This window comes from Triticum dicoccoides, chromosome 1B, assembly GCF_002162155.2.
Source record: "Triticum dicoccoides isolate Atlit2015 ecotype Zavitan chromosome 1B, WEW_v2.0, whole genome shotgun sequence".
Lineage (NCBI taxonomy): Eukaryota > Viridiplantae > Streptophyta > Magnoliopsida > Poales > Poaceae > Triticum > Triticum dicoccoides.
In genome coordinates, this window is record NC_041381.1 from 689,523,455 (window position 1) to 689,533,448 (window position 9,994).

A 9,994-nucleotide genomic window follows, 5' to 3' on the forward strand; every position below is an offset into this window, starting at 1 on the left:
AAAACCATGGGAGGTGGGACGAAAAAAACCTGGGAGGTGGGAGTTGTCCCTGGTTAACCTACGAAATTTCGTAGATTTTTTTAGGACGAAAAAAACCGTGGAAGGTGGGACTAAAAAAAACCTGGAAGCGAGACTACCAACTGCTCCCTTAGGAATAGAGATTTTTCTTATGTGTAGGAAGAAAAATAGAGCAATGTTGGATACACCATTGATAGGTAATTGAATTGCAGGTAGAAAGTATACCAATAATTTTACATATACATTTTGACCGAAGAAAATTATGCTTCCAAAAGGGTGGAAATTTGTTTCCAACAACAATCACTTGTACTTCCAATGTGAACAAAATCTGAATCACGTGTGGCTACTACACATATGGTATACTTCAACCCGGCCAAATGCAAGACCGCTGGAGCACAGCCGACGTAGCACGCATGAGAGCATCGCTACCACGCAGCCACATTGAAAAGGGACCTCATGAGTCTATAGCATGCAGCCCCAATTACAGGCTTCAACGAGCAGAGCACGACCATACCACTTCAAGCAGCAACTACAAAATATCTGACGAGGAGTAGCAGAGGAAACGAAGGTCTGCACACCGGCGAAATTACAGTGCCACACCGGCCAGATTGTGGGGGCATGAAGCACACATGCACATGCTTAGCCATCAAGGCGACATGGTGTGTGCGTTCTTGCCAGAGGACTTGCTGGTCGAACGTAGATGCGGTGGTGCGATAAGAGCGAGGTTGAAGCGAGGAGGATCCAGATGGCAGGTTTGGCAGAGAGGGTGGCGAGGTAGTTGATTAGGGTTTGATGGTGGATGTGAGGATGATTCGGAGGGGTTATATAGTACAGCCAGGCGTTGTTGGATGCATGGCTCCAAAACGATTGCTGAGATGCTGGTCTGACGAAAGCCATGTATTAGACGTCTCACAGGAATAGTTTTCCTTTATATTTATAGCCTTACCATACCTGGATTGATTTATTGCCATATAATTACCATATTCGAAATTTCCTGAGTTATGACCTTACCATACCTGGATGGATTTATTACTATAATAATCATATTTGAGATTTCTGAGTTTATAGCCTTACCATACGTGGATTAATTGTGATTGATTACCATAAATACATTGGGTGTTGCCGGTTAGACGAGAAAAGAGGAAAACCAGTGAGAGGGTGGTGGTGGGAGGTGGGACGAAGAAAAACCAGACGAAAAAAAGCCAGACGAAAATAAATCGTGGAGACTATTCACCAACTCAGATTTCCTTCTCTTTCGCTGAACTTGGGAAATCCTTCCTGCATGTGACGCACAGCCTTAACTGCCCTGCAATCTCCACGATTATCTTCCCTACATACACGTGATTGTTTCCTTCTCATTTGTTAACAGATTGGCTAGCACCATTATATATCGGGAGCAAGAAAATCGCCCGAGATATCGCTCCGTTTTATTGAATTGATTGTGTCTGGTTACCTTAAGTTAATTGATTGCGTTTGGAAAGAATTGATTGTCATGCATGATTGCGTTTGAAAAGAATTGATTGTCATGCATGAATCGGGGACGTAAGGGGGGAAACGGAACCTGACTGCGTGCGGTGAATGGGGTGGGGTAGGGGTGGGGATGGTGTGATGAAAAAAACCGGTTGAAAAAAAACCATGGTAGGTGGGACGAAAAAAAACCATAGTAGGTGTGACGAAAAAAAAACCTGAAAGCGAGACTACCAACTGCTCCATTAGGAGTAGAGATAAATGAGACACGTATTACCATGCAAAAAAAAAAAAAAACCATGCGATGCAAGTTCGAGTAACATAGACCGACCAATGGGTCCCAACCACGAGAAGGCCAGCTCTTACCGGCCCTCCGCACACGCCAGTCCAGCCCAGCCCAACTCCCGTTCATACTGCCTCCCGGACCGGCGTCTCCGGCTCCGGCTCCACCGACGTGGCCCGCGACGGCGGCGGCGGCCCTCCTCTCCTGCGTGGCTGCGAACCATCTCCCCTCGCGCAGTTCGAGCCTTGTATGGCTGTATGCGCAGCGCTCTTCAGCGACACCAATCTCGCCGCGGACTTCCCTTCCCCGGCGTGCTCTGGTAGGTTCCGCCGCAACGTGGACTTCCCCGACCGGGGATGGCTCTGTCTTCCCCTTCCCCGCGCAACGCCCCCACCACCCGTCCCCGTTCCCGGCGCCGGGGTGATATTGTCCCGTCCCCGATCCCCATGGGGTGGCTGTCCCCGTTGCAGCTACAGGCTGACATCTGGAGGTAGATCTGTCTTCCCCTTCCCCGTTGCACCCACCTCCCACTTTTCCTGTCTCGACGCGTTCCCCTCCACCCCCAACGCCCCTGGCGAAGCTGCTCGATTTGATGACGCGGTGTACTCCCTTTAATTAGCACCATGCCGATCCCTTTTAATCTGTCTGCACTATATGCTTGTGTTGCAATTTGCAACAAATCTCAGTTATGCTCATCACGATTAAATGATTAAATGCATGCAGAAACTCCTTAGTGTAGCAGTCCCCAGCTAGTTAAACCGATTCAGGTATTTACAGAGTTGCTTGTTTGTCATTTCTCACTGTCATTGGCATGGTTCTTTTCTTGAAGTGGCTTACTATGAACAGGTTTGCATGCTCAATACCCATCAGCCCTTCATTACCTGTTGATAACCTGCAACCTACTACAATGGAAGTTTGACTCATTGTGTAGTAGTATTACATACAGTAACTTCTAGGCTGAACACCCATGTATCCAACATTTTGATTACTTTTTATTTGTTTGATATTTCTCTATGATTTAGCCTTCAGGCAAAAAAAGAGGTGGCCCATATATAAGCATGTGCCCTGAAACCCTATGTTCCATATATAAGCATGTGCCTTGAAACCTATGTTCGCTCTGACCACCAACACTACTTCACTCAAAATTGTCCCTACTGTATTTATAGTTGTTATCCGTTTGGAATGTTCTACACATACTTTGGTTTTAGCGTGTGACATGGTGCTAATTTCTTTCGTTGCAATTGTTTTGAGATCATTCTAAATGCCATCCTTCCTAAATAAAGAAATTAAAGACCACTCTGTGTTCAATTAAGAGAGAAACAGATTCAAGAAGCTTTTAATTTATGTCCTTTCTCAACAGGAAACTGCCATTTATTAATTTGGAGCAGGAACGGGAGGTCCACGCGTGTGCCCTCTCAGAAACAGCGGATGCTAGTGAAGGAAGGCGCTCGGCACAGCCATGGCTATGGTGCGCCCGTTCCCGGACCACCTCCCCTACTGTAGCACAGCATGGTTTCCTTCCTCCTCCCTTTTGGTACTACTAATAAACTACTTTTAGTGTAAAACTAATAATCATGTTAGACTAGCACTGCAGCCAGTGGCGGCCCCAGCCACAATAATCTGTGGGGTCAATGGTATTTTTTTTATTTTTTTCTTCATAGTAAACAGTAAATCAACAATACTTATAGCCTTATAGGCTGTTTTTCAAAAAAGCTGTGGAGTAGGCTGACCCCACAGCTTACACGTAAATTCACCCCTGACTGCAGCTAGAGTATATAAGACCAAATATTGATTCTTCCTTAGTATTTTGAACTAAATGAATAATTCACATGACAGGAGTTTAGATAGCATCATTGTTTTACTAATGCACATGTTTCTATGTGTGACAGATAGTTGACTTCAGTTTTGCAAAGTTGGAAGGTGGAAGGACTAACACAGTATATGGTATAGCTGACTTTAGCTATATCAATATCTTATATACTTGCTTTATTTGTCAGGATTTAGTTTTTCCTCTTTGTCTTGCTGCTCACCAGGATAGCTATTTTTTGTGTGTGCAGAAAATCTTTTAGATATTAAGCTAAAATATGGACATTTGAGTCATGCTATCATTAGAAGAGAGTTGTTAGATACTTTGTGTGTTGATAGTACTAAGTCCTATTTCTGGCTTACCAGAGTGCACATGAAGTCATCTATTCATGATTATGGATTTTGGACTACTCCCTAGGAAATGTAGAACTGCTCATGATTGGTGATGAGGTTGCATCTGGGCTAAGCGTAGACCTCTGATTGTAAAGTCAGAACTGTAGAACCCTACAGAAGCTGGCTAAGTGTAGTTTGATGATTTGATTTTTAAGCAGTGTGGATCATACCGTAGTCAGAATATTATCAATATATACCGAGATTTTGCTTAGGTAGTGTACCTGGGAAGTTTAGTTAAAAGTTCCAGCATCTGTATTAAAGGTTGTGTCTCCCATTTGACAAGACCTTATGTCCTTAGGAGCAATCATACTATAGTCAAATAATTTTTTTGGTTAATCCATGCTTGTTTAAAAGTCTGTCCCATGAATGAGTGCACTCTTAAAATGAGATATCTAAAAACTACATATAAATGTACATTCTGTAGCTTTTTATGTGTGGAAATTTTGTGAGTTTGGATTGATATTCAATTATTCATATTGTTGCAGGGCACTCTTTCTTGCTGAACTGAGTAATGCAGGTTGTTTGAGATGATCACTAGCCATATATTGTGAAACTGAAATCGTTAGCGATAGCTGATAATGTAGTCATACCTAATCCGTTTACACTATAATGGCCTATTGAAGACTGTAACAAAGAGAAACAGTTTGTTCGTTTTGCCCATGGTAGAAACTTTTGACAGTAACAACATAAATTGGAGAACTTTGCACCATGCTCTCATCCCAGAGATAAAGATGCTGTCGTCTCGGATCCAGTGTTGCCATAGTCCAGGATCCCAGAGATAGACATGTACAAGCAATCAACTGTTGGCCATAGTTTGGTGATAGATCCAGAGTTCTAGATAAGTTCATTAAATACTGTGATTTCTTCTTACAGTGTTGTCCCTAGCACTAGGAGAGCTTGTCAGAAAGGGTTGTGCAAAATCATCAACTTATCTTGGATCATGGTTCGAGCTGTGTAATAGACTGAGTAAATGTATGCGGCAGCTCTTTAGTGTAGCAGTCCCCAGCTAGTTTAACCTATTCAGATATTTACTGAGTTGTTCATCATTTTTCACTGGCATGGTTCTTTTCTTGAAGTGGTTTACTATGAACTTGGTTTGCATGCTCAGTTCCCACCAGCCCTTCCTTCCCTGTTGATAACTCGCAATCTACAACAAGGGAAGTTTGACTCACTGTTTTAGTATTACAGAACTTCTAGGCTGAAAATTCATGTATCCCACATTTCAAGTACTTTTTATTCGTCTGTTTTTTCTCTTAGATTTAGCCTTAATAAGACAAGAGAAGAGGTGGCCCATAGATAAGCATGTACCTTGAACTCCCTAGGTTCTCTCTGACCCCAACACTACTTCCTTCTCATTGTACTTGTACCTACTGTATTGATAGTTGTTGCCCATCTGAAATGTTTATTACCCAAACTTAGTTTTAGAGGGTGACAACGGTGCTAATTTCCTTCATTGCAATTGTTTTGAGATTATTCTGAGTGACATCCTTCTGAAGAAATTAAAGACTGCTCCGAGTTCCAATTTCAGAGTGAACAGGAGAACACAATGCTATGATTGCACTATGTTTGGTTGTGTCAAGTTATTTGAAATTTACCTTGGCCATGTAATTCATCACTTGGCTGTGATGATCCATTAACTTAAGTACCATAATGTAATCCCGCTTTGGTTCATATGTGCATCCTTTACTCTCAGATCTCGAACAATTTCTATACATTTCTCATTTGTGTGGTCAGTGTCCAGTCGAACAGAACATAGAGAGGCTAAGTTTTTAGTGTGCTGTCTGCTTGTTCTTCTTACAGTTTTTTTCTTCATATTCTCTCTTGTTATACTGTTGTGCATTACTCTGATAATAGCAATTCTTGCAGGTCTCGTTGAAAGTAGGACCTCGGTGATCTAAGCAAATAAGATAGAAGTTAGGTGGAAGAGAAGGGAAAATTACAGCAACCACCAAGAAATGAGAGATCTAAGTTAGTGTTCATGAAAGTTTAGATCAATATTTGTATTACTGTCCATGGTGTCTCAGATCGCAACTTCAACAATAATTTTGCTTGGAGATAGCAAATTCTTGTTTCATGGTTTTGGTAGAGATCATCTTTTACTCAGAGTAGAACCAGGTTACGTTATAGGTTCAGCCGTTTGTTGCTACATTTCTTTCTCCTATAAGATGTATCTAGCATCATCTGTTTACGTGATCCATTGGTGCATACACAGCTCTATTTGGGTTCATAGGAAATAATTAATGTTTGTTTTTTTGTAAAAGATAATCTTGTGCACTTGCTACATTGGTTTTCTTTGATTAGATGCATTCTTTGCTGCTTCTCTTGGATTATGAGGATGATCTAGATGTGCGTCTTCTAACAACTATTTAGGCTTTGTGATTTCATCTGTTTAGTACTTCAGTCACAGTTTTTGCCTTCTTTGTTTCGCTTCCCATGGATTCCTATGGATTTCCAGAATTGAAGATGCTGAGTTTGTGGGACAGTGCTCCAATCTCCTGTCCATGCCTTTCTGGTTTTGTTTGCTTAGTTTTTTTATGGCAGATTTATTGACGCTCTCAGCAAATTGCTCATTACAATGGCTTAGCTAAGAAGCTTAATATGGAAGATCGGCAGGATAAACATTCTTGATGTTTACAGGAATTACTTTCCCACCTGTTACTGTTTTAAGTTTTTTTTTTCTGTATACATACATACTATTCACATATTAACTCTCGGTGATACACAAATTTACAAGCAGATTGTGTATGGTGATATATTTTTAAATATTTCTCTTTTGAAGACTATTCTCTGATACCTTGACAACTCTATTTCAATCCATATTCTTGTCTTGGCCACACTTATACTTTACATTTGCAGGATTTTGGTGGTTCTGCAAGACTACAGAAGATCCTATTCAAGGAGCAGTCTGACAACTTCGAATTTTTACAGCACATCTTGCTGGTCCTGGACTGCTGGTTCAGGAGGGATGAAGAAGGTTCCAACAGTTACACCATTGCCTATCCTTCTCACCAGGTAAGACTATTTTGCTCTAATTCAGCAAGGGTTTTGATGCGCAGGTTCTTCAGCGCCCCTTATATCTTCCGTGCTTGCCTCAAAGCCTGGCTTCCCATCTATCTCCCAGGCAATACACGCTAATAATATCGTGGATATATTTTAATATAAATCTCATATGTGCCTTTCTCACCTTCCATTCTTCATAACAGTATTTTCTTAAATTCTTAGTGATAAAAACACTGCTCATGATTGGAAATGAGGTTGCATCGGGCTAAACGTTGAGAACAATAGAACCCTACAAAACCTGGCTAAGCGTAGTTTGATGATTTGATTTTTCAAGTGGTGTAGATCATACTGGGGTAAGGATATTATGTATATTTGTTTTTTCAAGTAGTCAGACTGGAGTCGGGATATTGTGTATGTATACCGAATTTTTCTTAGATAGTGTACTTGAGATGGTTAGTTAAAAATTGCAGCATCTGTATAGAAGGTTGTATTCCTACTCCCTCCGTCACATAATATAAGATGCTATTACATCCAATATGTGGGTATATTGGATGTAATAACTTCTTATATTATGGGACGGAGGGAGTATTTGTCAAGACCTTCATGTCCTTAGGGGCAATCATACTAATAGATTTTTTTTGGTTAATCGATGCTTGTTGAAAAGTTTGTCCTATGAATGTGCACTCTAAGAACCACATATCTAAAAACCACATATAAATTTAAATTGTATATATAGCTTCGCATGTGCGGAAGTTTCGTGAGTTTAGGTTGATATTCTATCGTTGCAGGGCACACTTTCTTACTGAACTGAGTAATGCGGGTTGTTTGAGATGGGCACTAGCTTATATATTGTGCAACTGAAATCGTTGATAGCTGAAAATGAAATTATGCCTAGTCTGTTTACCACTCTGACAATAATGACCTATCGAAGACTGTAATGAAGAACAAATTTTTGTTTTCTTTTCGGTTAATGGAAATTTGACACAATCACTGGTTGTAGAAGTTCTTTTCACACAGCAGAAACTTTTGACAATAACAGCTAAAATTGGAGGTTTTTTTTTAAAGATGAAAAGGGATGCAACCTCCCCAGTTTCATTAGCTCAGAATGAAACCATATAGTCGCAAGTATAGGCAAGGCCAAAAGGCCGAGTTCAGATAGAAAGAGGGAAATGAAACTAGAAAACTAGAAAGAAACATGGGAAGTAAAAAACTACATGGACTAAGTCCCCGTGCAGCGCATGCAGGCGCGAGTGGTAGAGCAAAGGATGCACAAGTCAAACGGCAGGTAGCAGCTTGAGCTCGTCCTCGATTCCTTTCGAGTGCCTGGATATTTGGAGGGCGTAGTGTCAGGCTGAGGGGACCAGCAGATCTCCAGAGGCGAAGCTGTGCTGGAGATGAGCTTCACCTTCAGGTACGGGCGCCGAGATCAGGTGAATCAGACAGGGACTGTTTGAACTCCGAGATCTTCAGGCTGTCCACAAGTTGGCTGGCAGAAGTGGAGTAGCAGGAGGCAACGTCCGCATTCCTCCATGTGTGGCAGTAATCAGCCACCCAGGATTTGTAGAGGGGTTTGGAGGTACTTCGTTAGATACAGGCAGAAGGATTCCAGCCTCTCCTTCGCCTGATCCGCAGAGAGTATCACCGAAGTCTTGACAGTTTTCAGTTCACCACACCTGTTATGGAGTTTCTAAACTTCCAAATGCTGCCCCACATGTAGATGCACAGACAGTGTCGTCCTTGCTGTAGGCCTACTTAAGCCGCATCGATCTGATGTGCATTGTGTTGTGGAAGAACCGAGTTGGCCTGATCCCTGTAGTTGGCTAAATTCTTTGACCCTGGGGTGCTAATGCGGGGCCGGCTATTAATAGCCGGTGGAGAGAGGCTGCGTTGGTGGTTCACCTACTTAAGCCACATTAACTTGGAGCTTGTTCCTTCTCTTCGTTCTTTGACTCTTTGCAGACACGCCATTCCCCAGGTGCAATGTCACCTCCTCTTGGCTAGCAATCGTCTGCCTTCTCCTTTACTTCATCGGGATTCCTCCTTTGACAGAACGGGTCCTTTTTGAGAATACCAGGGGTATAAGTCGGCCTAAAACAAACAAGATACAACGGTACTTAAGTATGCCTCACCAAATCAGCCCATCTGACGGTGTATAAATTGCATGCATATAGACACATACTCTTAAGGCATGAGCCGAAACAATGAAAAAAGGCGGCCAGCTAATAGTGCAAGACTTTTAAGTGTAGCGCCAAGGCCATTATAAACAACTAATTATACAATCAATTAGATACTATATATGGGGATGACCAAAGCCCACTCATCAGGGAGTACTAGTATAGATGAAAGCATGGAGTACCTCTTTTAGTCCAGAATTTCTTTCATTTCTGTGATAGAAAAAGGATATGCAGGATTGTGACAGACTGACAGCTTGCTTGGCAGACATCCCGCGAGGAATATTTGTGCGATCATTCATGCTTCGTTCTGAATCTTGCATGTTTATTCCCAAAACTGGCACTTATGGAATTTGATGTATATTCATTGTTTCTTTTTCTCAACAAGAGCAAGATTCAGATGTTATTGCACAAACATTATACCTTTTTGTTGGAGAACATGATAAATTACCTGTTCAGAATCCAATGAGTATGAATTCTAATTTCTCTGACATATTTATGCCACCTTACGACTCTGTTTTCTCTGTTCTCATTTCCCCACGCAGGCACATGCACATGCACACACATTTATGCCACCTTTGAACTTTTTATAATTCTCTCATGTATCCTTTTTGTAACATGCTTGGTGCAAAAGTAACATCTCATTTTCCAGTTGATAGCTCGATATTCTTCCCATAATCTCATCTTTTGCTTTCATACAGATGCTATCTGGCATGGTCCCATGAATGAAGTTTCGACATGCGATCTAGTTTGTCGGCATGTGTGCACTTTTTTCAACACCTGCAGTTTGGAAGGCGGCCACTTTATTCAAGAAACTGCATCTTGGAAGAGGTTTTGAGCCATCTTTTATCCCATT

General features: G+C 41.7%; 1 long non-coding RNA gene across 8 annotated transcripts in view; it reads left to right on the forward strand.

The window, feature by feature from the left end:
* The first annotated feature begins 1,858 nt into the window (after positions 1–1,858).
* The window catches only part of LOC119349709, a 10,784-nt gene continuing 2,648 nt past the window's right edge, over positions 1,859–9,994 (forward strand). For 3 of the 8 annotated variants that reach the window (XR_005169504.1, XR_005169501.1, XR_005169505.1), the window contains exons 1-5: positions 1,859–2,258; positions 3,129–3,302; positions 3,658–3,712; positions 5,834–6,979; positions 9,840–9,969. This is a non-coding gene — a long non-coding RNA (uncharacterized LOC119349709). Of the gene's footprint in view, positions 2,259–3,128; positions 3,303–3,657; positions 3,713–4,452; positions 4,485–5,833; positions 6,980–9,839; positions 9,970–9,994 lie in introns of all 8 variants that reach the window. The other 5 variants (XR_005169506.1, XR_005169507.1, XR_005169503.1 and 2 more) reach the window with 5 other exon arrangements.